At 37.1% G+C, this 26400-nt stretch overlaps 1 long non-coding RNA gene across 1 annotated transcript; it reads left to right on the top strand.

Moving 5' to 3' along the window:
• The first annotated feature begins 2294 nt into the window (after nucleotides 1-2294).
• LOC118500221 lies at nucleotides 2295-25880 on the top strand. Its single transcript, XR_004902776.1, has 4 exons — nucleotides 2295-2659; nucleotides 17350-17360; nucleotides 18979-18980; nucleotides 25865-25880. It is a non-coding gene; the product is annotated as an uncharacterized LOC118500221 (long non-coding RNA).
• Nucleotides 25881-26400: the final 520 nt, after the last annotated feature.

The following is a 26400-nucleotide window of genomic DNA, read 5'->3' as shown; positions in this document are numbered from 1 at the left end:
AGGATGACACTGAATCCACTAAGCCACACCAGTCAGGGTGGGAGTGTTCTGTAGTAGTGTTTCATATATTAATCTGAATGTAAAATTCACTGAGCTGTGTACTAAACATTTATGCACATTACTATAGATGTGAAGTACTTTAATAAAAAATATACTTGATCCATAGATAATAAGGTATGTGTTAACTAAAAATTTCTTGTTTTGCTGTATTCAGGTTAATTTGTATTGCCATAAGTAATATATAGTAATTTCTATCTATATTTCAGAAATACTGCCAGATCCTCATCTTTCAACCCAGTTAATGTAGGACATCTATTTATTAATTACTTGACATTCTATTTCATTAGCAGGTTCTCTTTTTTCTTGAAATTTCTCCCCATTTGAATAACCTAGAGAGCACTTAGAGTTTTGAATAATCTGAATAAACTTGCCTAAACCAAGGCATCACTTTGAATTTCAAAAATCCATTTGAATGACCAAATATTTCTGTGTCAAAGACAGTGATTTAAATTACAGCAGAAATGGAAACAAAATTGATAGTAAAGCAATGTGACAGAAAGAAAATGAATCTAATAATATTAGTATCACTGTTTTTGGAAGTACCAGGTTAACATGATTTCTAATGTCTTCATTTCTCAGGTGCTCCTGCACCCTGAGAAGCTGAGGAAACCAGCGACGTTGGCACACTTGTTTCAGAAATAAGAGTGTTGCGTGCCTTTTGCTTTACTTAATTGAAGCCACATATATAAACTAGAAAGAAACTAATACCACTTAAGAAGGTTACAAAAAAATACAATGTTGAAACATATATTAAATTATAGTCCACATTTTGGGAAAAAAATTGTTGGGAACCTCCCTGACTGGTATCAGAAGCTGAAATCCCTGCCTAAGCTAAGGCTAAGGGAATGCCCTTGGAACCGTAAGCCAGCAAGGAGACAAAAGCTTATCTCCCTGGCAGGAATGCTGCTTCTGCTGCTTTATTCATAACTGAACCCCAAAAAGCTTGGTTGGTTAGCCAAAGATGGGTAGGATTCCCCAACGGGCAACGACCTAAGACAGGCATGATCACTTTGGGAGGCCCCCAAAAGAAGGACTTGGGGGGCTGCAGCAAAAAGGGGGTGATGGACCCTCGCTCCTCAGCTTTGACATAGCCTGAGTTCTCATCGTCTGGGAGAAAATCTCCGTATCTCTTGGTTGCCTTGGTTCCCTTTCTCCACCTAAGCCTGAAACAATGACAGGGTGGTGCAGCTCTGTGCTGAAAAGGGCGGATTCCCGGGTGATCGGGCCTAAGAAAGAATATGTAAATTACTGTGAAACCTACTTTGTTTAGAATGCTCTCAGTTGAATGAGAGGGGTCCAAGGAGGAAGTTAGTTTGTTCCTCAAAGACTTACGGCTCTTTTACCCCGACTCAAAATAGACCAGCAGAGTTCCTTGTTTTCTATGGTTCCTTACTTCCCCCTAATGAGTACTGTACTTTACCTGAATTATTATGCAAAATGAGCCCAATAAAAGCAGGTATGGATGGTAAATCAGCGTACTCCCCACTAGGGGGGGTAGCCATTTCGTCCCTACTTCCCCACAGAAACTAGTTTGTCTCTGTGAATGTTGTTTTTTCTCGCTTGTTTTTCGACGAGCCATCCACAGCATTCCGTGATCACTGCTGGCAGGTGACCCGTGCATCAAAAAATAATTGTCTTAGTCAGATTAGGCTAACTATCACCAAATCCCACAGACAGTACAAATCAATTTTCTCACAGGTCTGGAGCCTAGAATTTGGGATCAGGGTTCCAACCTGGTTCAGTTCTCTCTGCCTTATGGTCCTGTGCTTCTGGAGAGTAAGAGGTCCCTCCCCCTCTTCTCATAAAGCCACCAATACTATTAGATTATGACCTCATTTAACCCTTAATTACCTCCTAAAAGTCCTATCTCTAAATACAGTCCTTTGGTGTTAGGGTTTCAACATGAATTATAGGGGGACATAATTCAATTCATAGCCATAATCTAGTAGCTAAAAGTGGGAACTCTGGAGTTAGTAATCAAGTTCAAATCTCTGATCCACCACCTCCCATATTATCTTAAACTCTTTCTGATATACTTTTCTCATATGTAAATCAGATAATAGTACTCACCTAATAGAAATATTGTGACATTTAAATGAATGTATATATGATATTCAGAATAGTGCATAACAAATTACATTTTTTATCAAAACTTAATTGACATATAAAATTGTATTAGTTTTAGGTGTATAACATATTCATATATTAATACTGATACATGCATATATTACTAAATGATTACCACAATCCATCTTCACATAGTTATACATTTTTCTTGTGATGAAAACTTTTAATGTCTACTGTCTTAGCAACTTAGCAAATATAGAGTATTGTAAACTATAGTCACCATGCTATACTCAACGACACTTACTTGTCACTAATCAGTGTTTTAAGAATCACTGTAAGACCTTTCCAATCTGCCATCTACAGTACAATCACCACCAAGATGCAGATTTTCATGAAAACCCTTGTAGGAAAGACCCTCATTCTCAAGGCTGAGCCCTCGGGTACAACAGAAAACATAACAGCCAAGGTCCAGGATAAGGAAGGAGTTCCTCCTGATCAGCAAAGACTGATCTTTACTGCCAAGCAACTGGAAGTTGGACATCCTTTGTCTGACTGCAACATTTGAAAGGTGTCCCCTCCTCATCTTGTGGTGAGACTTTGCAGTGGTGCTAAGAAAAGGCAAGAGTCTTACAGCATGACCAAGAAGATTATTGATAAGAGAACAAAGGTTAAGTTGGATGTCCTGAAACACTATGAAGCGGATGAGAATGGCAAAATTGTTTGCCTTCGTTGGAAGGATCCTTCAGATGAATATGGTGCTGGAGGTTTTATGGCCAGCCACTTTGAAAGATATTATTGTGGCAAAAATAAGGCAAATTTGTCAAGGAGGCAGACTTCATAGAGAGGCAATCTTTGATGACAACTTGGCATGGAACATTGAGCCTTGTGTTAATTTTATGCCAATAATGAATAATAGGAGAAACATGGAAATCTATAGGCAAATACAATAAGGTGTGTTTATTTAACATAAAGGTTTTATTAAGTTAATTCTACTTTAGAGATAATAGTGAGAATTATGGTGTCTCCCCCTGAAATCTCTAGGATATTTCTTTTCCAAAAAAAAAAAAAAGAGGAAATGTCATATGAGGAACTATTCTGATCTAGAATTTATGCAAACTATTTCTGTTCTAGGCTAAGAGCAGCCTCATTTAACAACACAATTGTACTAAAAACTTCATTGAGGACTAGAAACCACTTTTGCATAATCTTACTTTAACTCTGCATTTGGCTTTGTAAAGGAGCTTCACTTTATTTTATAATGACATTATGTCACTTTTTCATTGGAGTAAAATATTGATTGACTTGGAAGTATTGTATGAGAAAGACCTGGCTAGTGTCCACAGCAGCACCTCCAAGACATTAAAAATAATTCAGAAGGAGAAGTCAAGGTAATTACTCTGTTGCACAGATAAGGAGACAACATGGGTCAAAGATTTCAGCGGCCTGTGATTTGCCACAATTGAACATGCAAGTCAAAAAGAAGTGGCCCATTGTACATGCTATGTGCCTGCACACAACTATTCATTGGAAAATCCCCTCATCGGCAGCATGTCAACAGGCCTCTGTGGTGCCCTCAAATGGTTTCCTGGAGAAAACTCTTCACCATTTATTTAACCTCAAGATTTATTTCTTTATTTGGTACATGTTTCTAACCTTGGTCCATGACAACAAAAGCACCCCAGAGGTGGGAGACAGATCAGTGAGAGGGTATGGGGGAAAGGGAAAGTTGAGAAGAAGTGATGGTGAGTGGAAACCTTTAATGCTAACCATCCTTAATATTTTTTAATTCATTAGAATGACTTTCATTTTGTTTACTTGTGGTAGAATCTTCAAGCTATCAACTAATTAAAATATTAATGTATGCAGTTTCTACCTATCCAATGAGACCATTCAAAGAAAAGCCAATATAATGCTATGCAGAGGAGGAATATTCAAGAAGGACTTGCTATTGATGTGATAAGCAGGATATCAAGACTCTTAATCACCAAATTACCTCCTCCACTGGCATCTGAGGAGCATGTAATTGTGTCCCTACAGTATTGTACAGGGTTGTCTCTGTGCTTGGGTCGGTTTATTAGCACGGTTTACTTTGTGACTTTATAGTGGCCACTTCATTTGTATAGGTAAGGAGAAACTGCACAAGTGCTTAATTAGTATTGTACTGCAACAGGGACTGAGGTCAGGGGCTTATCAAAGGTGTATTAAACCATCAGTTAACCATAAATAGAGCATGACTTTAAACAAATGTGCATTATATTAAACCATTTGTAGCAGAGTTGATGTTATTTTGCCATGCTAATGGCTTATCATTATAACCATCCTAGTGCTAAAGTCCAGTCCTTGAAACATAATTTTTTCCCAATAAGATTCACTAACCATAATTGTCACACATAAATCAAAACAACTTGTTTTAATTAATGGCTTAACATAAAAACATTATTTAGACATTAACTCACAAGAAGGCAATTTATAGTTGAAGTAAAATTGTTCACAGCCTATCAGTTTATAATAGACCATTTAATTTAGTTATCTAAGAATTTCGGTTACATGCCAAAGGATTTAAAAATAGGTCTTTCAATATTTAAATATGAAGGACTCTGGAGTGTCAGGAATAAGCCATGTGAAACTCAAGTTACTTTTGAAAATGATACTATTTAAAAATATTTCTGTGGTAGTTAACTTTTACATATCCAAAGAAATCACTTTACCCACTTAATACCATAGATTCTACCATAAATATCTTCTTTGAAAAATCAGATTTTCTTTTCATTGCATAAACTAGGCAATAGTTTTAATTTTATCAAAACTGTCAAAATAGATTTGGCGTGTAGAGATGAAAAACATTTTGAAGTGTTAATATAATTTAATTAGCAATCTATAATGTGTAAAATATTGTTTTAAATCACAATAGTTTGCAATAAAAAAATCTTTATTGCTCCAATCAATATTTAGAAAATGAATCCACTCCTTCTCAGAATAATTTGGTTTTGCTGGGAAGGTTTTACTGGACAGTTTTTAATGGTCATCATATATTCAATATTGTGTGTTTGATATATTATGCTCACGTCACCTGAGAGTCTTCAACCAAGCTTTAAAAATTGTACCAAAGTGGTTATCCACAGAGCTCTGGATTCTGTCTGCCTGGGATTGACTCGTGGTTTCTCATAGAACCAGCTACAATGGAGTGCAAGTTATTTCTTTAGTTTCCTTACCTGCAAAATGGGATGTATCGATATCTATTGCTATGTATCCTGTTGCCATGAACCTAGTGATGTTGATCAGGTTCCACCCTCTTCCAGAGTTGGGAGTCCTCTCCAAAGTTCTTTCGAGTTGTTGGCAGATTCAGTTTCTCGCAGATGTGGAATGGAAACTCTCAGCCCTGAGGACTGCCTCTCTCCTCAGGGATCACAAATGGCCTGCAGCTTCAACACAAACAGGAGAGTGTCTCTGCTTCCAGTCTCTTCTCTCTGGAAAGGCATGGGCCCTCTTTCAAAGGGTTCAGCTGATAACATAAGGCCTATGTAGGATATTCCCCCTTGTGATTCATTTTGTGTCAGCTGATTAAGTACCTTAATGTTACCTACAAAATCCCTTCACCTTTGCCATATTTATTGGTTAGAAGCAAGCCACAGGTTTTCTTCCACCTGTACTCAATGAGAGGGGGATACCTAAAGACGTGGATACCAGGTGAAGGGAATTATAGCAACATCTTATAATTCTGCCTTCCACATTGGAATATAAGAGTACATGCATCTTTAGATTGATTTTTTAAAAGATTTTATTTGTATATATTACTTAGAATAGTGCATGACACACAATAGGTATTATTGACTTTTTTAGTTTGATATTTATTTCTGTAGAAGCTTTGAGTAATGAAAATGTTGGCATTACTGGGAAAATTCTTCAGGTGACATGTGAGTTGTAAGAGAACCACATGGTATTCATTGCACTCCATGAATATCTTGATGGTAAGTGTGTTCTAATAGCTCACATGCAGAATGAATGGAACCAATTGTCCAATTTCCACAAAACCATTACCATGTCCTATGATGTCCCATGGTCTATCATATTTTAAACATTAAATAATTTCCCTACTGAATATTGAAACACTAAGTAAAAGTTGATAAGAGGTAGGTAGTTATTATATGAGTTACTCCATAATCTTTACATTTTTGATCTCTTCATTACTTTTAAGTGGGATCCAGATATTCTGTCTTAGGAAATGGCTTCTCATATAAATGGTAAACAGTACATCATTGGGCAAAGAAAGTATATATTTTTAAAATAGTTCTGAAAATCTTGCCCTTTCCTGTGCCCTCTACATTCCAAGAAATACCTTCTAATCATCCATAGAAATACCTCATTTAATTGGAATTGACTAGGCAACCTACAATAGTATTAATTTTTTGCTTTGGAAAAGAGGAAAAGCTCATTTCCTCCACTTGAATTCAGCCTCAGACTGGAGTGAGGCAGAGGGAGAAGGTAAGGTGACAGACACCCTGCCACATTAGTTTAAGGTAAATAAAAGCTTTATTTTCCTGAGCATGTGCAATCTGAAAGCAAATTTATCACCATTTCCCTCCACTCTACCCAGATCTCCTTTTAATCCCTAGAGAACTCAGAGGAAACCAGGGGCACACCCCAACACAGTTTCCATTATTGTTAATAATAGCCACTAAAAGTTGTCACAGCTTTCTCTCACTAATTCTCAAAAAATCCTAGTGGATAAAAGTCTTAAAAACAAATTGCAAAATGCAATGATTCCAAAATTTAATTAGATAAAAAATACATATTTGGTTTATTGGTTGGCTTGTTTTGATAAGTCATTGACATTTTAACTAGATTTACAAAATGGAAACTTCAAGAATATTCTCACTTAAATATGTAACACTAAAAAACTCATTATGTTCTTTCCTGGTATATAAGTAACTTGTTACTCCCTTTCAATTCCCCACAAGGCTTCTTTTCCTAAGATTCCTTGAGAAATAACTTGTTTGCATATATTGCCCAAACAATTGATTGGTTTTATATACCAATCAAAATATTATTAGTAAGTTTAGTTTTAAATTACAAAACAGGAAAATATGTTGCTTAATATGACAAAGAGAAACTATTTTGTTAATTGTTATCTTCTCCTTTTTCATTGAATTTTGTGCTATTTCTTATCTCAGCTTTTTTAATCATTCCGTTTTTTCATTACTTAATATCCACTACCAATTTGGGTTTTATTTCTTGATCACCTAGGTTTAATAATAATTTTTATTTGTTTCTGACTGTAGAAAAATACTTTTTAAAATAATTTATGCAAACATGCATACCCTCATATATCTTATTTATACATAACCATATAATATTTTCAAGGGGAGACAAAAAAAACAATATTTATAAAAAATTGTACATTATTCTTACATGTTTAAACTTCAGTCATCTTCAAAGTACTCTCCATTCAATGCAATATGCCTATTGAGACTTCTTTCCACTGCTCAAAACAGTTTCTGAACTCATTGAGTTTGATGACTTTAGTGTTTCTATCATTTTCTCTTTTCACCTCTTTCACATTGGCAATACATTTCCTTTTGAAGACTTTTTTTATCCAGGGAAACAAAAATAAAACATCATTTGGGGTAAGATCAGGTAAAGAGGGAGGGTGGGCCATGGGGATCATGCTGCTTTTGGTCAAAAACTGCTATACACTCAGCAGAGTGTAGGCAGGTGCACTTATAAATCATCATCGTGAAGTGGGCAAACATGTTATGAGTCTCTAAACAAAAATTCACTGAAATCAAACTCAGCCTCTCACAACAACACCAACTAGTACACTGATACAGATGGGTTCCTAGAACACACACCTAATGGGTAAAACCTGTATAACAAGGGACCAGCCCTCCAGAAGAGAATTCATTTTGGGGATTCCCTCACATATTTGTAGGAGGGGACATAATGAATGTATGTATGTAACAACACATAGGCTACATTTTCAGGTCTCTTGAGACCACCCTACCCCATATTTACAATTTTCCATCCATTTTCTTATGTGTAAAATTTCATAGTAAGTCTCAATTTTTTTTAATTAAAATGCTGATGCCATTGAAAAGTAGGTCCTTGATGAAAATTCCAATTTGATATATTTTGATAAGCAGTTATGTCTCAGGCCTGCTAATGTCTCCCTGCAATACTTAGAAAATCACACACATGCAGTCTGAAAGCAGACCCCCACATAAAATAGGGCTGATCATCCATTCATTCACAGAATCATGGCAAGATTTACACTAATTTTAAAGTTAATGGACCTGACTGGAAATGCCAATGAGTGGAATAACCCATTTTATGATGTCAGTAAATCTATTGCTTTAAATATTTTGAACAATCCTGTCTGCTTCCCTTTTTTGGACTCTCATATAGCTACACAAAAGAAAAGGCAGCCATCATTTCACCTCATGGCTACGTGTTTAAGGCAGCAGTGGGCTTGTCCCTTCTTTATACTCACACTTCCAACAACCTTCCCATCCTGAAACACTGAGACAGAAATGCTTGGGGGCGGGGGAAGCAAACCCGCAAAACAAGGAGGCTGAACTTGGTGGGAAGTAGATTGGAATTGGCACATGTCTTAATGGGAATCACAGTTCCTAAAACACAAGGTAGACTTGGTAGAAAAAGAAAAAGTTTCTAAATGCAGGGCATTCTGAAACTTGAAGTCATTCATATACTTATTCCCTTTATCCTAGTGTAGCATGTTTCCAGGAAATGAGAATAAGTGAAGAACCCACGTTAATCCAGATGCCAAATGTTTTTTGGACATAGGAAATTAACTGAGTCAGCAATTTACCAAGTATATAGGTTATAAGTAACTACCATACATATTAAACATTGCTCAAAAGAAGTAATGAAATAAAATACAAGATACTGTGCTCTAGTGACTGAAAAACACAGGTTAAATTTTTTTAAAGATTTTATTTATTTATTTTTAGAGAGAGGAGAAGATGAAGGAGAGAGAGAAGGAGAGAAACATTAACGTGTGGTTGCCTCTCATGTGCCCCCTACTGGGGAAATGGCCAGTAACACAGGCATGTGCCCTGAAAGGGAATTGAACCGGTGGCCCTTCAGTTCGCAGGCCAGCAATCAATCCACTGAGCTACAACAGCCAGGGAAAAAAAAATAGGTTAAGTTTAAAAAGCCGTTTTTAAACTCAAGATTTCTCAATTTTTATTACCCTTATATCCATTGTAATAATGGCCATGGAAGCAGCAAGCTGCCTAGCTTGCAGGTTTTACACACAAGGGTACCACGAATGGCACCCCTTCCCACATTTTGTGGGACTAGAACTCTGCAAAGAGGATGCAATTATTAGAAACTATATATATGTCAGCCTAGCCTTAATCTGTAAGTGTGAGAACTCATACAAGTCAGATTACCTAAAAATAAGTATTTAGTGCAATTATGAGTTGAATGAAACAAGCAAGCCTTGGTAAACGAGACAGACTGGGAATATATTACTTCTTTTCATCTTCTGCAGTGTCTCTTTTTGTAACCCACTCTCTTCTTACTAACTAGACAAGTCTTACCCAGCAGATTTGTCAGCACCCTCTATTCCCTGGTCCAAAATCAAGACAGTATGTATAACTTGATAAATTTATACATATTGGGCAGAGCTCTTGGGGCCTTGCCAGCTCTCTGTTCCCTGGGTGGGGTCACCTTTGACACAAGGGCCCATCCAATGCCCCATTAGAGTGCAACTTAGCTTATTATGTTTTCCTGACCTAGGGGTTATTGGAAAATAAGACTGAGCAAGAAGAAAAACCTGATTAATAATTCCATAGTTGTGGAATAAAATCACAAAATTAAGGGGGGCAGGGAAGCATCATTCTGAAACTACAGAGGAGAAGTACAGCTCTGAAAATGACCTTCTGAAAGAATCCAAGTATAGAAAAACACTGGGCAATTTCAGTAGATTCCAGAAGACATTATTTATTGGCAAAAGAGAAATCCTTAAGAAGTGAAAATGTCAGAACAAGGAAAAAGCAGGATGAGTTAAAGAGAGAAGGTGTCAAGGAATGAAAAACTGCAACAAGATAATTCAAATATACATTACAAGGAGTAAAAAGCAGAATTAGTGATATAAGAATTTAAATATTTAATGTGGGAGTCAAAAGCACAAAATGATGAACACCGAAAAAGATGATATTTATGTAAGGTAGAAAACACTGGTTCAAGGCCAAGTGCTCTGAAATCTTCCCCTCTGCCCTCTGGGATTTGCTGACAGTTACCAGAATCTTCCCTATATGTAGTCCTTACTGAAATTTTCCCAAAGAGGACATCTAACTTACAATTCCCTCATATCAAGCCCACTTTAAAAAAATTGATTACATTTATCAGAGTGACATTGGTTAATAAAATTATTATATAGGCTTTAACTGTACAATTCTGTAATACATCATCTGTATATTGCATTGAGTTCACCACCCAAAGTCAAGCCCCCTTTGAGCTTGCTTTATATTTCCTATACCAAGTATCCCAATTCATAGAGATAAACCAAGTTTCTCATTGTTCCACATCACCATTTCCAAATCACTTTTAGGCCTTTTTCTTTCACAAACCTTATCCACACTGTAAACTGTGTTCTGCACATTTACTACCCTTCCTTATGTGCCATCTATGTATTTTTATACAAAGCAGTGTATAATACCAGTGTCTCCTTCTCCACTGGTATTTCTGAAATTAATCTTTTTTCATCTATCATGGGAAATACTTCATTTCTTCTTCTTTTATAATTTTTTAAATTACAATTTACATTCAATATTATTTTGTATTAGTTACAGGTATATTGCAATGTGTAGACAATCATATACTTTACAAAGTGATCCCCCTGATATTTTCAGTACCAACTGGCATCATACATAGTTATTATAGTATTATTGACTATCTTTCCTGTGCTTACTTTATGCAATTATTCTTGAAGCTATCAAAAGTCATTTGGGGCATGTGCCTGACTTCCAGTCAAGATGTCAGCATAGGTAAACACAGCTCAACTCCTTGCACAAGATCGAAATTTCACCTAAAATATAGAACAACCATCACTTAGAACTATCAGAAATTGAGCTGAGTGGAAGTCTGACAACTAAGAAATTAAAGAAACCATATCCATTCAGATTGGTAGGGTCTCATGTGCATGTGTGGTGGATAACAATTTGAGAGGAATATCTTGGGACTGAGGAGTCCCAGCCCCACACAACAACTCCAGCCCAGGGTTCCAGTGACAGAGAGATAAGTACCCATAACTTCTTACTGCAAAAACCAGCAGGGATTGGGTTGGTGGAAGGAACTTCTGGAGTTCCAAGTAGCTCCTCTTAAGGAACCCACATACAGACTTACTCAGATTCACTCCTTCTGAGCTTCAGCAGTCAGGGAGTAGCTTGAAGGCATCAGTAGCATACAGGGAGAAACTGAAGTATCTGGCATCAAGGTGAGAGGTGGGGGACAGCTTTCTCTCAGACAGAAAGATGGGCAGAGGTCTCTGCCCCATTTCTGAACTCTCCCACCACAGAGCCTATAGGTTGCTGCCATATCTGAAACTCCATCAACCTGGTTAACACTGTTTGCTCCACCTTGGAGATCCCCAGAGACTCTGACCCATCCAACTTACAGGACCACCAAAGCTGTGTTTCTATATGAATGGCTGGTCTTGGCTCATACTTCACAAATTTCTAAATCATCTTAAACAAGCAATAACCAGCCTCAGTGAGCCCCCAGCCCCCCAAACCTCTTGCTAAGTGGCCCTGGGCCCAGCACTAGCAGCAGCCAGCCTAGATTCACAGCTTGGCTTCACCTGGGAATCTCCAAGGCAGCATAAGTAGCAGTCAACTCAGACTGCTTTATAGCTCAGGCAGGGTGGCCCTGGGCAAAACACAGGTGGGGACTGACCTTGGCTTGCACCACCTGGGAAATCCCAGATCCAGCACACCCACTGGACAGTTACAGACCATGTTGGAGTACCACCATCCTGCTCCCACACAACTGATCTTCCACAGAGGGCAGAGGTTCATGGTCAATGGTCCCAGCCATTCCTTGAAGCTGACTGGCCTGGGTAAATACCTCCCATTAATCTACAAACAGCAATCAAGGATCAAATACAAGAGGAGAATATATTGAGCCCACATAACGTGCTCATCTCAACTACCCTGCTTGGGTGATAGGGGAGGCTCTCTCACTAGACTCTACAGGACACCTACTACATTAGACCATTCTGGAAGTCATAGTAGCTCTACCTAACACATAGAAACAAATACAGAGAGAATGCCAAGATGAGGAGACAAAGAAACATGCCCAAATGAAAGGAGAGGTCAAAACACCAGAAAAAGAACTAAACAAAATGTGAATAAGCAATCTATCAGATGTAGAGTTCCAAACACTGGTTATAAGGATGCTCAAGGAACTTAGTGAGGACCTCAGCAGCATAAAAATATCCAGTCAGAAACAAAGGATACACTAATTGAAATAAAGAACAATTTAAAAGGAAACAACAGTAGAGCAAATGAAGTCAATAATAAAATTAATGTTTTGGAACATAAGGAAGCAAAAACAACCAATCAGAAAAACAAGAAGAAAAAAGAATTTTTAAAAAATGAGGATAGTTTAAGCTGCCCCTCTTGGACAACTTCAAGAGGTCCAAAATTCACGTCATACAGGTGCCAGAAGGAGAAGAGAAAGAGCAAGAAATTGGAAATCTATTTGAAAAAAAAAAGTAATGAAATAAAACTTCCCTAATTTGGAAAAGGAAATAGACATGCAAGTCCAGGAAGCACAGAGAGTCCCAAATAAGATGGATGCAAAGGGGCCCAACCCAAGACACATCATAATTAAAAATGCCAAAGGTTAAAGAAAGAATCTTAAAAGCAGCAAGAGAAAAGCAGTTAGCTACCTACAGGGGAATGTCCATAAGACTGTCAGCTGATTTCTCAAAAGAAACTTTGTAGGCCAAAAGGGACTGGCAAGAAATATTCAAAGTGATGAAAAGCAGGGCTCTACAGCCAAGATTGCTCTGCCCAACAAAGCTCTCATTTAGATTTGAAGGACAATAAAGAGCTTCTCAGACAAGAAAAAATTAAAGGAGTTCATCATCACCAAACAATTATTATATGAAATGGTAAAGGGACTCATTTATGATAAAAGTTTCCAGATGGGAGGGTGGGTGTGGGGAAATGGGTGAAGAGGTAAGTGGATTAAGATGCACAAATAGGTAGGTAGTTACAGAATAGCCATGGGAATGTAAAGTATAGTTATAGAAATCGGAGTCGCCAAAGAACCTATATGTATGACCCATGAACATGAACAATGGTGTGGGGATTACCTGAGGGAGTGGAGACTGCTGCATGGAGGGGGCCAATGGGGGGGAAATGGGAATAAGTGTAATAGCATAATCAACAAAATATAATTTAAACCATTTTAAAGTATTTAGATAATTTCTTTTGACCTTCAATTTCATTGACCTTCCAAGCTCCAATGATCACTGATTTCTTAAAATTCCACATGGGTCATACCCTTGATTTTCTAACAGTGACAACTGCCCCAAATTCAAAATCACAATAAATACTCCTTTCCCCTCCTCTGGTTTCCACTATCCATCCTTTGGAAAAATGAACAAACAAGTAGCAATTCTTAACTTTTTTTTACTCAACCCCCTCAGTCAATACATCAGCAAGTCATGTTAGCTCTACCTCCAAAATATATCCCAAATGCATCTACTGTTCTCTTTCTTACTGTTACTCTGATTCAATCCACCACCACTAATCACCTGACCTACTGCATAGGACTCCTAACTAGATTTCCTGTTCTTATTCTTGCCTCTTTGTACTCATTTATGACATAGTAACAAAGTTAAATATTTAGAAAATGTAGACTAAATCACTTCACATCTTTCTACTTTGTAAAACCCTTCAGTGGCTTTCCAGGTCAAACTCTCTAGGTCCCTTTATATTCTTTATGATCTGGGCCATCCTACCTCTCAGACGTAAGCTCCAACCACATTACACCACCCTCACTGTACCTGAGGCCTTCTGAATGCCTTTCATTCTTTCAAACAGTCCACCTCATGCTTCCTCATGCTTCCACCCAAATGTTACCTTTTTAAAGAGAATTTTTCTCATGACTCTAAAAGTGGCCACCTTCTCACTCATCTCTCATCAGTATTTTCTATCAACTTACCCTGGTTTTTATCTCCTTGTTTATTGCCCATCTCTTTTTGATAGAATGAATGTAAGACCCATGAGGGATCTTTCTCTTTCCCACACTGACATTTCCAACACCTACAGCATCATCTTCTACAGAATGGGTAGTACTCAGTAAGAAGCCAGGACAATTAGAACATCAATATATAATTTAAAAACTTTTCAGGGCTGAAAAAATGATCTGAATGTTCTGATTTAAAGTATACAAGTATGTAAGAAAAATTTTCGATACATTCAGAACAAATTTTTGAAAATGTTGCCAATAAAGAAAAAAGACATGCTTTCCTCAGATTTTTGCCTGCAAGAATAAATAGGAGGAAGTCCAAGGGCAGCAGAATTACAGAAAGGGGTGGCTGTTATTTCAAGTTTGTAACCAGCTTCATTTTCTTTTATATAGAATACTGCTAAAAGACACTCTCAGATATGGTACAGCTTAAGAAGGTTACCATCAGCTCTCTTTGAACTAAAATAAAATAATACTATAAAGATAAGGAGTAAATAAAAAATCAAGAACCAAAAATAAATAGGCTTTTTTTTAACTTCATAAGCTCAGTTGAACTACGTGTTGTTAGCTGCATTTTATGGACTTAACAAAATATGCATGGTTCAGAGCACTTATATTACATCTTATCTTTTCCTACAACCTCTTTTGCATACCAGGAATTATGTATCTCGTTCCACATGAGTTAGATTTCAAATGAAATATCTTGCCTATCATAATAACCAATTAAAACAGTAATTGGCTTCATTCAGTTTTGAATGCTGAAATATGCTGCCAGTGGGACTGTGCTGGGCGAGCAATGGAGTCAAATCCATCTCCCTCCCCCTCCACAGGAGCAGAGCTCCTAGAGCTCTAGGATGGCAATTTTCATTACCTAAAATCCTAAGTAATAATTTTTATTATCATTGAGTGACCTCAAACACTGGGTTGTTTTTTTTTTTATTTCAACTTGGGGTGACTAATAAAGGATTCCGTGCCAGATGTTATCTGTCATCAGCCAGCCTTTCTTTATGTGACCTGGTATCTGAATATGAATGTTCCTTCATTAACAATACTGAATGGAAAATGATATCAGCTATGTTAAATACATGCAAAGACAAAAAGGCTATAAAGAAATTAACCAAAATGTTAGTGTTACTGCTGAATAACAAGATTAGGCATGGTTTTCCTCTGTACATGTTTCTGAATTTTTGTATTCTGTGACTAACAGTGTCCAGTCAGCTGGAGGTCCTTATATATGACATAATTTTATACATATATAAAATTGGATCATAATTAGGTAGAAAAATACACAGCAGGAAACTGAGAGAAAACAAACCACAGTGTTAATGGTAGTAATCTCTGGCTGTAAAAAAGAAGTGCTTTTGTTTTCCTTTTAATCTAATTTCTTACAATTTTTTTTTCAAAATAAACATGTGTTAACTTTATAATAGGAATGAATAAACTGATTTTAAAATTCATGTATTTCTTAAGAGAAGTTAACACATCAGGTACACTCAGCTGCTTTATAGTTCAGTGCAAATAAAGAAACAGCACAGGATTACTAACGGCGGAATGGGAAAGCAAGGAGAGAAAGGGCATTAATGCACAGAAAGTTTCTTTAAAGCAAGGGTGGCAGTGGCAATATGGAAGTACCTATAATAAGTATTTCCCAGAGGTACTTTCTTTTACATATTTTTAAACATAGTTAAGCCATTTACTTACTTTTCATTTTTGGTTAAGACTGACTTAACTTTGAGGAAGGAAAAAAAAAACCCATGAGCTGCAAATTTTCAGATTGATACTTTTGACATTAGAGGTAGATTTTACAACAATTCCTTATTCCATTCATATATTCTTCCAATTATGTATTTACAATCTACTACTCGGCACTGGAGGACAACACTGAACAAGATGGATGCAGATTTTAAATACTAATACAAATGTGTGAGGGAGGGACAGATAACAAAAGGTAGGCACCTAATCAAGATAATTTTAGCTATTGATAAATACTATGAAAAAAATAAAACAGGTCAACATAATAGAGGAAAATGAGAGAAATTGAAATTTGATATGAATCTAGGGGCTCTCCACATAACACCCCAATTAAATATTTAATAAATATTTATTGACAATTTATGTTCAAACATTGCATTCAGTGAGATGAGAAATGATAAGAGAAAAAAATCACTGCTTTTTGGGACCCACAATTTAGTGAATTTATAGAGTTCCTATTTTTTAATGCAGTGGTTCCCAAAATGTGGTCCCAGACCAGCAGCATCAAGTATTTGTGAGAAGCAGAATTCCTTAGACATAGCGAGTCAGAAATTTTAGGGTTGGCCAGACACCTTCACTTTAACAGCCCTCAGGGTGATCTGAGACATGCTAACATTTGGCACACTGTCTTACTTCCTACTCAGCTGAGTCTGAAAATTGGAACCAATTTTCTCAGCTAACTAAAAATTACTAACAATTCAAATACGTACCCTTCTCTCCCTCCTTGCCTAGAACTTCTCAGAAAGTCATGGATGCTGTACATTGGCTTAGATAGTCTAAGAAAGCATAGCCCCTTCTGAATGTATAGGGAAGAGCCCTGACTTCCTTTCACAAATAGCTCTGCAAAGGACCCAGTCACCATGAGGCAAGAGGAGCCGTTCAGGACTGGGGAGCAACCCCACCTCGTCTCAGCACCCTGGTCACACAAAAAAAATAAATGTTTTTTTTAAACCCTTAACCAAGAGGACAACTAGATTCTTTCTGTTCCTAAGAAACAGGATGGCTTTTTATGTGATGTAAATTGATCGAAAGACAAATAGCTCATTCTCATAGTGTATTAGTTCTTAAGAGAATAGCTATGGAGAAGAAAAAAGTAAACAAGAATGTAATTTTTATAGGCACAAGTGACTATACCAGAAAACTCATTAAAATGTTGACACAGCAAACTCTAATATTCAGTATTTGTTTTATGGAATATATATTGTACTTTCTCTAAAAAGGCTTCTCCATGTCTCATACTATTAGGACAGGAAGAGGTATGAAGCTGCTGGTTTCTCTCTTCAGTTGCAGAAATTCTCTTTACAACACTTTCAGGTCAGTGGTGCTAGCGTTCATTTTCTATATCATAAGTGAAGTTTGGATGGTATGGTATTCTCCCCAGCAATATATCTTACTATTTTAAGGAAAGAGGGAATATAAAGTTGTTTTCTCAGGTATAGGGTGTAATAAAATTTACCTCAAAGCAAAATAAAATTCAAATTAAATATACTTTTCAGTGAAGAAAATAAAGACCAACCTCAAGACTTTCTTCATCTAGGTTTTTAGTTCCAAAAAGACATTTAAACTAAAAGTAAAATAGGGACAATAATACAACTCTAGGAAATACCAGTAATCAGATATAACCACTGTTGATGAATTTGCAAACCAGTCATTTGTCCTCCAAAATAATGCTTTAAGATTTATTTATAAATTAAACTCAGCATCATGCTACTTTCTTATTCTATTCATTATTTTCAACATCCATATAATTCTGAGCTGTTGTGTTTCTTCCCAGTTTTTAATATTAAACCCTCTGTGCTTCCAAGTAGTCTGGAGAGTACACTTAGCCAGAATTGTGCTTGTCTGCCCAGCTGATAGGGATGTCACGGACTTGTTATTACTCTCGGGGAGCTGTGTTCTTTCATGTCTAAAACGTGTTTGTGATGAAGCCAAACTAATGATACAATTTCAATCCCAAATTGTTCCAAGTTTCTGGTAAATTAGAGTGTAGCGTGTACCAGTTTTCTTCATTCACTCATGGACTAAAATGTACTGCTAATACTACACGAAATCTAGTTTAACAAAATGCATGGCTATTCAGTCAAAAATATACAGATAATACACAGATAATGAAAGCACTTTGCTCTTTAAAATATATGTTGTATGCAAGATATATCATTCCATTTGGAAAACAAATTTGTAGAACAAATGCATCAGTACACATGGAAATTTGGGGAAAATTAACAATTTTTATACTTTCATATGTTATAACATTGAACTATCTTGATTATTTAATAAAGGTATCTAAAAGTGGAACATAGTAAAAAAAACCCCTCAAAATTATAAAAGATGGGCTTGCTATAGTAATACCATAAAGTATATTTAAAAAAATGAGAGTGAAGTGCACATATATAAGGATTACAAGAAGGAAATATAATTACAGTTTGGGTAAGGGAATACTTTAACAGGTATTTTGGGAAGAAAGCAAATAGAAAACTGTTTTCTTACAACAAAGAAAGAGGGATATAGGAAGATCACTATAAAATTGGAAAAATTGTGAGCTTATGACTTTTAAAAGACATCCTTTCACAGCTCGCTCATGAAAGTGCAAGTTTCCCCCGCTATCCCAAAGTACAGTGTTTCTCTGAAACCTTTCAATAACTGAAAGTGTAAAGCAAGGTGTGTCCCCCACTTTCTGAAAGTTCCAGGTCAGCGTCTTCACTTTTACAAAAGACCTACATTAGTGCCTGTGTTTGCTAACCAAAGAAACCCAAAGAGGATTTTCATTTTTAGGAAAAAAGCTGCAGCACTCCTAATGAAGGTCTTTCATGTAGACAAAGTGGAGAAAGGCAAACTTTAAGAGCACAGGGGATGCAATGTCACATTGCCCATGAGCAGTATGACTGACAATCTTATTTGCACCCCTAACACCACTAAATAAGAGAGAACAAAGGGAGAGGCTGATTCCATGTTGCGCAGAAGGGAAAACTCAAGGTGGACCAGGGTTATCTTGAGAAAAAAGCAAAAATATTTTCAAAGGTCTCAAAGGTACAGCTGAAAGAGAAAAGGAGTTTCAGTTCATATCAGTCTTTCAGATATTGACCTTCAATGATAAAAAAATAATTAAAACTAAATAAAATGAGTGGAATCTGTGAAAAGCCCTAAATTCAAAAGGATACCCAAACAGGGAAATAAATGCCATGTGTCTCAGCAATTTTATTGTGCAAAAGAATCGCAAGTCATAATTATATTAATTTTATTTGAGATGCCCCCTCTGATCCCCAAAATCCATTAAAAAGTACATGCTACCTATTAATCCCCTAATCCTAACTCTCTTTTCTACTCATCTCTTATCTCCTATTTGATATCACTGAAGATTCTTGGATGCAGGCAACAGAAACCAACTCTGGGTTACTTATTCACTAAAGTAATAATACTAGCACAAAGACCCGATAGAAAAGTTAAAAAATATATAAAGGATTTAGGCAAGTGTCAGACCCCAAAGACAGGTTATGCAGGAGAACCACAGCCCAGGGCCAAGGGCAGGGTTAGTGAAGACTCACCTTCTGGTCCTGCCCCATGATGCTGCAGAGCTTTGCAACAGCAGAGACTTGAAACCACCGCTTCAGATATTCGATGCCACTACTGTAAGTAACATCTAAACTTACACCTTTTCCTCCACTTCCAAACTCCCTGACAAGAGTGTTCTCTGGCTGTACCTAGGTCACCTGCTCATGTCCTCGATGTCAGGTGTAGACAGACTATCACCCCACTCTGTGGCTTCCCTAGTGAGGGGAAGGCATTGCCTCCCACCACCTTATTCAACAAACACAGGATGGGCAAAAGTCAGCTAACAGTTGTATGTGAAGCAGAATATATTCTTGTGATATTATTTATTATTATATACTTTTTCATAAGAACAACTAACTGCAAGTTTTCTTTTTTCCAGCCTGTATTTATTGAGTATATACTGTGTGCCATTTTAGGGACTGGGTACAATGCTGAACAAAGCAGCAAAACCCTTGCCCTCAGAGACTTGTTGGGTAAGAGCTCCAGAATGTGTCTTACATGACTTTGCCTAAAGCTTTTTTTCCAATCTGTTATGAATTAGTTTTGCAAAGATGCAGACTTGAGACAAATGGTTGCCTGATTTTATGAAATGTATGTTTCCTTAAGAATTTAGGTCATCTACAGGGTTAGAAAAACTATCTAAAAGTTTTTCAAGTCTGAAAGGCAGCTAAACCTCCATTTAATTTCTCAAATCTGCACTTTCAACAAGCTTAGCCCCCTCTACTCCCTATCCAGGGGTGTCCAATATTTTGGCAACTCTGGCCCACCCTGGGAGAAGAAGACTTGTCTTGGGTCACACATGAATAAACAAACACTAACAAAAACTGATGAGCAAACGGAAGGTTTTAAGTAAATTTATGACTTGGTGTCAGGCAGCATTCATAGCCAGCCTGGGCCACATGGGGCCCACAAGCTGTGGATTGGACACCCCTGCTCCATGTCTGCCCCGGTCCCATGCTTCTGTCTCACTCGTATGACACAATAAAAATTTGTATCAGTCAGGGTTACTCTTCTTGGATCAGTGATAATTTTTTATTCTAATTTTATATATACTGGCAAATCCCAAATATTATACAAACAATGAATGCTTATCTGTATGGGTTCAAATCTAGAACTTTCATTCCCACCTGTAGCCATCTCTCACTCAAACTCCCCATTGGGAAAAAAAATGCAGTTGGTATATTAATTAATTTAGAACACCCAGTGTTCTTTACATAGATTATGAGGGATAAACACCTAAAATGTTTTATGCAAGAGTTTCAATCCCAGTCTCCTACAGCCCACACAGGGGGAGTTGAAGAGCTTTGTACTGAAATCCATAATTAGCAACAAAATATCTCACCGGAGCAATATGATAAATGGGGTCAAGTGAAAATTAAATCATAGCCATAATGCATCAGGGTTTATTAGTATTAGCATTTCTTTGTTCCTTGCTGTAAAGAAGAACTTGACTACCAAACACTTAAAGAGAAAATAAGTGTTTCCCAGGTCTAGATGTCAAAATGACAGCAGAGGCTCAAACTGTGATTCAACCAGGTTGCTAAAGAAAATATCAGTCTCCTAGGAAACCTACATGACCAGAAATTGTGGAACTCTTTCACTGTTTAAGATGTTCACAAATTGTCACCTTGTGGTAAAATATTACTTTGAAAACCCTAAAAATTAAGATAAAAAACAAAGCTGATTCACCGATTTATGCAACTATAGGCTAGGCATTATTCTGCTAGCTGAATGTATAGCACCAAAACACCTGTCTAAGCCTTTGCTTCTCTGGAGCTGACAGTCTAATGAGAGAGCAATTAGTAAAGGAAAAATAATAAGTTGTAATGTCAGTGGAGGTGTGGGAGGAAGTAGACTTCAAAGATGAAGAGTCATGAGTTTGGCAAGGCACATTAAGTAGAGTGGATGTGGAAGGTGACTCAGAGGAAATGAAACTAGAGCAGAGACTCGTGCAGTGAGGGAGAGCATCAGCGAACAAGCCAAGCAGTTATTTAAGGGGGACAAGTGGTAGGGCATGTGCAAGCCCCATGGCATAGCACGACCCATGTGCCAGGTGGAAGTGATGCTGGTAGGTGCTGCAAGCCACCTGGTGCAGTTTTCGAAGAGTGAGAGAGTAAGCAGGAAGGAGGTAGAAGCTTCAGCTGGAGAAGCAGCAGGGACAGTAAAAATTGGGATTTATTCTGAGTGAGATGGGAAATGAGTTGGGGGAGTTTCTGTTGAATCAACAATCTGACTTTATTTTTAGGTGAACCACACTGATGACTCTGTGCAGGCATGTGAAAGATCTCTTAAGATGTAAGAATGTAACAAATATTGTATGATAATCACTTATATGTAGAATCTGAAAAAGCCAAATTCATAGAAACAGTAGAATGTGGTTACCAGGGGCTGGTGATGGCTGTGCCAGGTGGGGGGCGTCATTGGGGAGATTTACATTGAAGAGCACAACTGGAAGTTTGAAGATGAGTAAGTTCTCCAGACCTGGTGCACAGCATGGTGATTATGTACCACACTACTGTATAACATCCTTCAAAGTTGCTAAGAGATGACATCTTAAATATTCTCATAAAAAAGAGAATTATATGATGTGATGGAAGTGTTACGTAATGCTATGGTAGTAATCATATTGAAATATATAAGTGTATCACATCTGAAAAACCTTAGATTAACACAATGTAATATGTCAATTATATCTCAATAAAAAGATGAAAGACTGCCCATAGAACAATGTCATTTTTGCAAATGAATGTATTATCACTTCTGATTATTTAATTTCATTGATCTTCCCTTATATACATTTTTAGCATGAGGGACTATAGCTCATATAATATTCTACTGAAGCCAATAATAAAGTGTTTCTTTAAACTGCCATTGATGTAATTATTTTATATACTCCCAAAATTCTTGCATTTAAACTCTAGTCCCTATCAGATTTTAAGTAACTATCACAGAAAATAACCAAAAATTTCTGTTCTGTGAGAACTTGATCTCTCAACATAATATACTTCATAAATCTTGATGGCAACAAAGAACTTTTTTTTGCATTCAACTAAAAAAAAGGCATCAGAAATATTGGTGACTTGTGGTCTGAAAGGGTAAAAATTAAGGATCAAGAGAAGGAGGGAGGGAGGGAGGTTATTGGCAAGCCATCAGCCATCTTCTGATTAGTATACACAAGAGGGGCACCTGTATGTTTTGTGTGAGATTCATTATTCAGCAACCAGCTCATCAAGTGTTCCACCGAATGGGACTCTTCCTGGCTCAGCTCCTGGCATGGACTCATTCTGTGGCCCATAATGGCAATAATGATTGGTTCCAGTGGGGGTACATGACAGAGCAGATCTCAGGGATTATGGCAAACTGAGAAAAAGGATGCTGTCTCTTTCCATTAGACGTGGAAGTGTGAGTTTGTATGATTAGACTTGCTGCAATAAGGCAGAGTCTTTCCAAGAAAGGAAGCGACTCAGAAGAAATGCAACTGAAAGTGAGCAACTAGACTTTGGTGTCACAACTTGAAACTTTGCCTTAACCTACACCAAAAGCCAGTCTTCCTTTCCATTTATTCCTCTATGAGAGCCATAAAACTAATTTTCCTTAGGCTAGTTTGGGCTGGGTTTTTTGTCATTTAAAACTAAAAATGTGGCAATGGATATATATATATCCATATATATATATATATATATATATATATATATAGTTTAAATAATCTTGAATATGAATACTAAATTCAATAATATAACATTAGATATTATAATATTGTTCTCCTAAATAGTAGGCAACACATCTCTCCTCATGAATGGAAATTTGTATATTTACATATATAAAATCAAATTAGCAAGCTCTATCCAAACACACAGAGAAAGAGTTGCTTGGAGACCTATGAGACATACTTAGGGTGGAGTGCTGAGACCTGAGCAGACACAGAGGTGGAATGGGATTGATACAGGCTTCAGGGCAAGGACCCTTCAAGGGGACCATGAATGCCAAAGCCACGTAGACAGTACAACAGAAGCCTCAAGTCACAGAGGTGAGTTACTAAGTCAGAATACAAGCGAGAAGCAAAAGAACACAGGGGCCCTCATGCCAGTGAAGATTTAAAACTGGTATGACAAAGGCCAGAATTAAAGGGATGACTGACGACCTGGGGATTAGCTGCAGTGCTTTTTATAGGCCACCTTTGTAGTCAGCACAGGTGGAACTCGAATTACCGAAGGCACTGAATAGACACATGACAAAATAAAATATTCAGTTATGTATCCAGGTCAAGTAATATATTCGGAACTCAGTAGACCTTCAAATCCCCAAGGCAACATTACTTTGAAGGAAAAATATCTTCATGTAGAAAAACACTCGCTATTGATGAAATGGTAACTCTCTACGACCTGCAACTGAATCAGTGAAGGAAAGTACAGGAAGCCAGTTGTATTTCTCTGCTTCTCACCCACCTATACAGTCCCCTCTAACATAGAATGTGTTTGGCATTGATGCTTCACAATAAAAAATAAAGACATGACCTTCACTTAACGTAAATGTATGTGAGATTAAGGAAAGAGGTGAGTACTTTAAATGTATTGCTACATTAAGAGAACCTGGAGAGTCCACTTGCCCCACAGCTACAGGTCAAGGCTAGATTAAGACAATAAATACTGTGAAATAAAAGTTCTTACCCTAATAGTCATCAGAGCACCTCCTGGACAAGCAGCATCAGCATCACTTGGAAACTGCTTAGGCTGAACTACTGGATCAGAAATTCCTGGGAGTGGGCTCAGCAGGCGGTAGTTTAACAAGCATCCCAGGTGATTCTGATTTACACTCAAGTTTATGACCCTCTCTCTGCCTTAGCCCAGCCTCCTCTCAGCTGGAGTCATCAAACTGTTCCCTCTGACAAGCTGACCATAATAACTATTTTCTAAGCAGCACATACTGACCACAAAAGAGAAGATGACATAAAAGCCTCTGGCTATTACAGCAAATGTCCTCAAACACTTACAAATTATATATATATATATATATGTGTGTGTGTGTGTGTGTGTGTGTGTGTGTGTGTATATACATACACAGGCATAAAAAAGAGAAAAAGAGGATGGATCTTACTAAGAGAAGAAAAATATTGTTTTAATCTTTTTTTAATGAAAAAGAATTACCAATAGCCAATCACAAAAACTTTTAGCAATGTGGTTGTTATATTGCATCTGCCTACATTGTGTAAAGATACAAATATACATTTAACATTTTTTATTTCTTTTTAATTTTTGGCAAAAATATATTAAAATCATGCATTGGTGATTGAACTAGAGGGCAAAGACTACCTACCCTGAAATATACCATACTGGTCATACACTCTACATATCAGGGGAACATTAATGGTCATGAATTCTAGTCTCTTAGCCAATGTGGAAACCTCTCCTCCAGCAGCCATTGTAAGTAACTCTCAAGCCTCTGGTTGAATACTTATAAGGAGAAGAGATAGTTTGACTGAGACAAATAATCAGAAAAATATTTGTATTTTTTTAACTTTAGCTTAAAAAGCTGCCTTGATATATCATTTTGTCAGCAGGAAGCCCCATTTTCTGTACCTCTCAAAGCCAGGTCACAAGTGAAATTTCCTGTAAAGTGGTATTTAGACAAGGGTTCTGTTTGCATACCCCACATTGCTATGATACACTTAACTTTCATGTAATTTAGCCACAAATGCTCATAACTTCAGGGTGGAGGATAGCTGGTATTTTGGAAGGTCTAACAAATCTCATGACACTACCATTCCCTTTCTTGAAACCATATTTTAGTGCAACAGTCATCTGCTTCATTAAATATGGACATTAGTCATGTATCAAATTTCTAGATAAATAAAAAAAATTCCTGTTATTAATAACACTAAAAATGTGCAGTGCAAACTTTTACATCCTGAAATGAGCAGGCCTCTTTGAGAAAGCTATTGGTGTGCAGAGCTGATCTTTGTGGAAGAGATAGATCAATTTGCTTATAGTATCTTCAAAGAGAAAAGTCCAAGACTTCAATCATTCCTCATAAGAATCAATATCAGCAAGAGCTAACCAAGTGAATTCATTCATGCATTCATGTATTTATTCTACCATCTATTAAGGACCAAGCACATATCTAGGTGCTAGGGACACAAGAGCAAACAATGTTCCTCAGCTCTAGGCCATGTCTGCTGGCAGAGGAGGACTCCGAGAATGTACTTGCAGAACAGCACGTCTGATCTCCAAGGGTTGAAGTGCACAGGAGGAGAGATATTAGCACACAAGTCTCCCTGGCATAGAGGCTGTATTTTATGGAGCAATAACAAAGCATGGGAGTAGGAGTAAAAAGAGTTTTAATTTGGGTATTGATTGTGGAACATCGTTAAGGTGCTGTTATGGCCCTAGCCCAGCAGAAATATTTCTGCTGCAATGGAGAAGCACCATCCCACATATTTTGTCATCCATCATGTCCATGCTATTTGAGAAGAAGGAATGGATGGCAATAGTGAATCGATTATTTGTTTTCTGTTTAGTGGCTGAATAGTATTAACTTTTTTAAAATAGAATAAACCAAGTTTTTTGAACAATGGGATTTGGCAGGCAGATATTTCGAGAGAGAGATAATGAATTTACTGCTAATGAATAAACAAATGATTTCATGGCTAGTTGAAAAAAAATTGAAGTGGTCGTGTACTTATAAATGCAGGAAAATTGGTAAGGTTGAAAGTGGAGGTTATTACTAAACAATAATGCCAGGGGTATACAA

This window comes from Phyllostomus discolor, chromosome 4 (assembly GCF_004126475.2).
Source record: "Phyllostomus discolor isolate MPI-MPIP mPhyDis1 chromosome 4, mPhyDis1.pri.v3, whole genome shotgun sequence".
NCBI lineage: Eukaryota > Metazoa > Chordata > Mammalia > Chiroptera > Phyllostomidae > Phyllostomus > Phyllostomus discolor.
The sequence above is the reverse complement of the archived record's forward strand: the minus strand, read 5'-3'. Positions and strand labels throughout refer to the sequence as shown.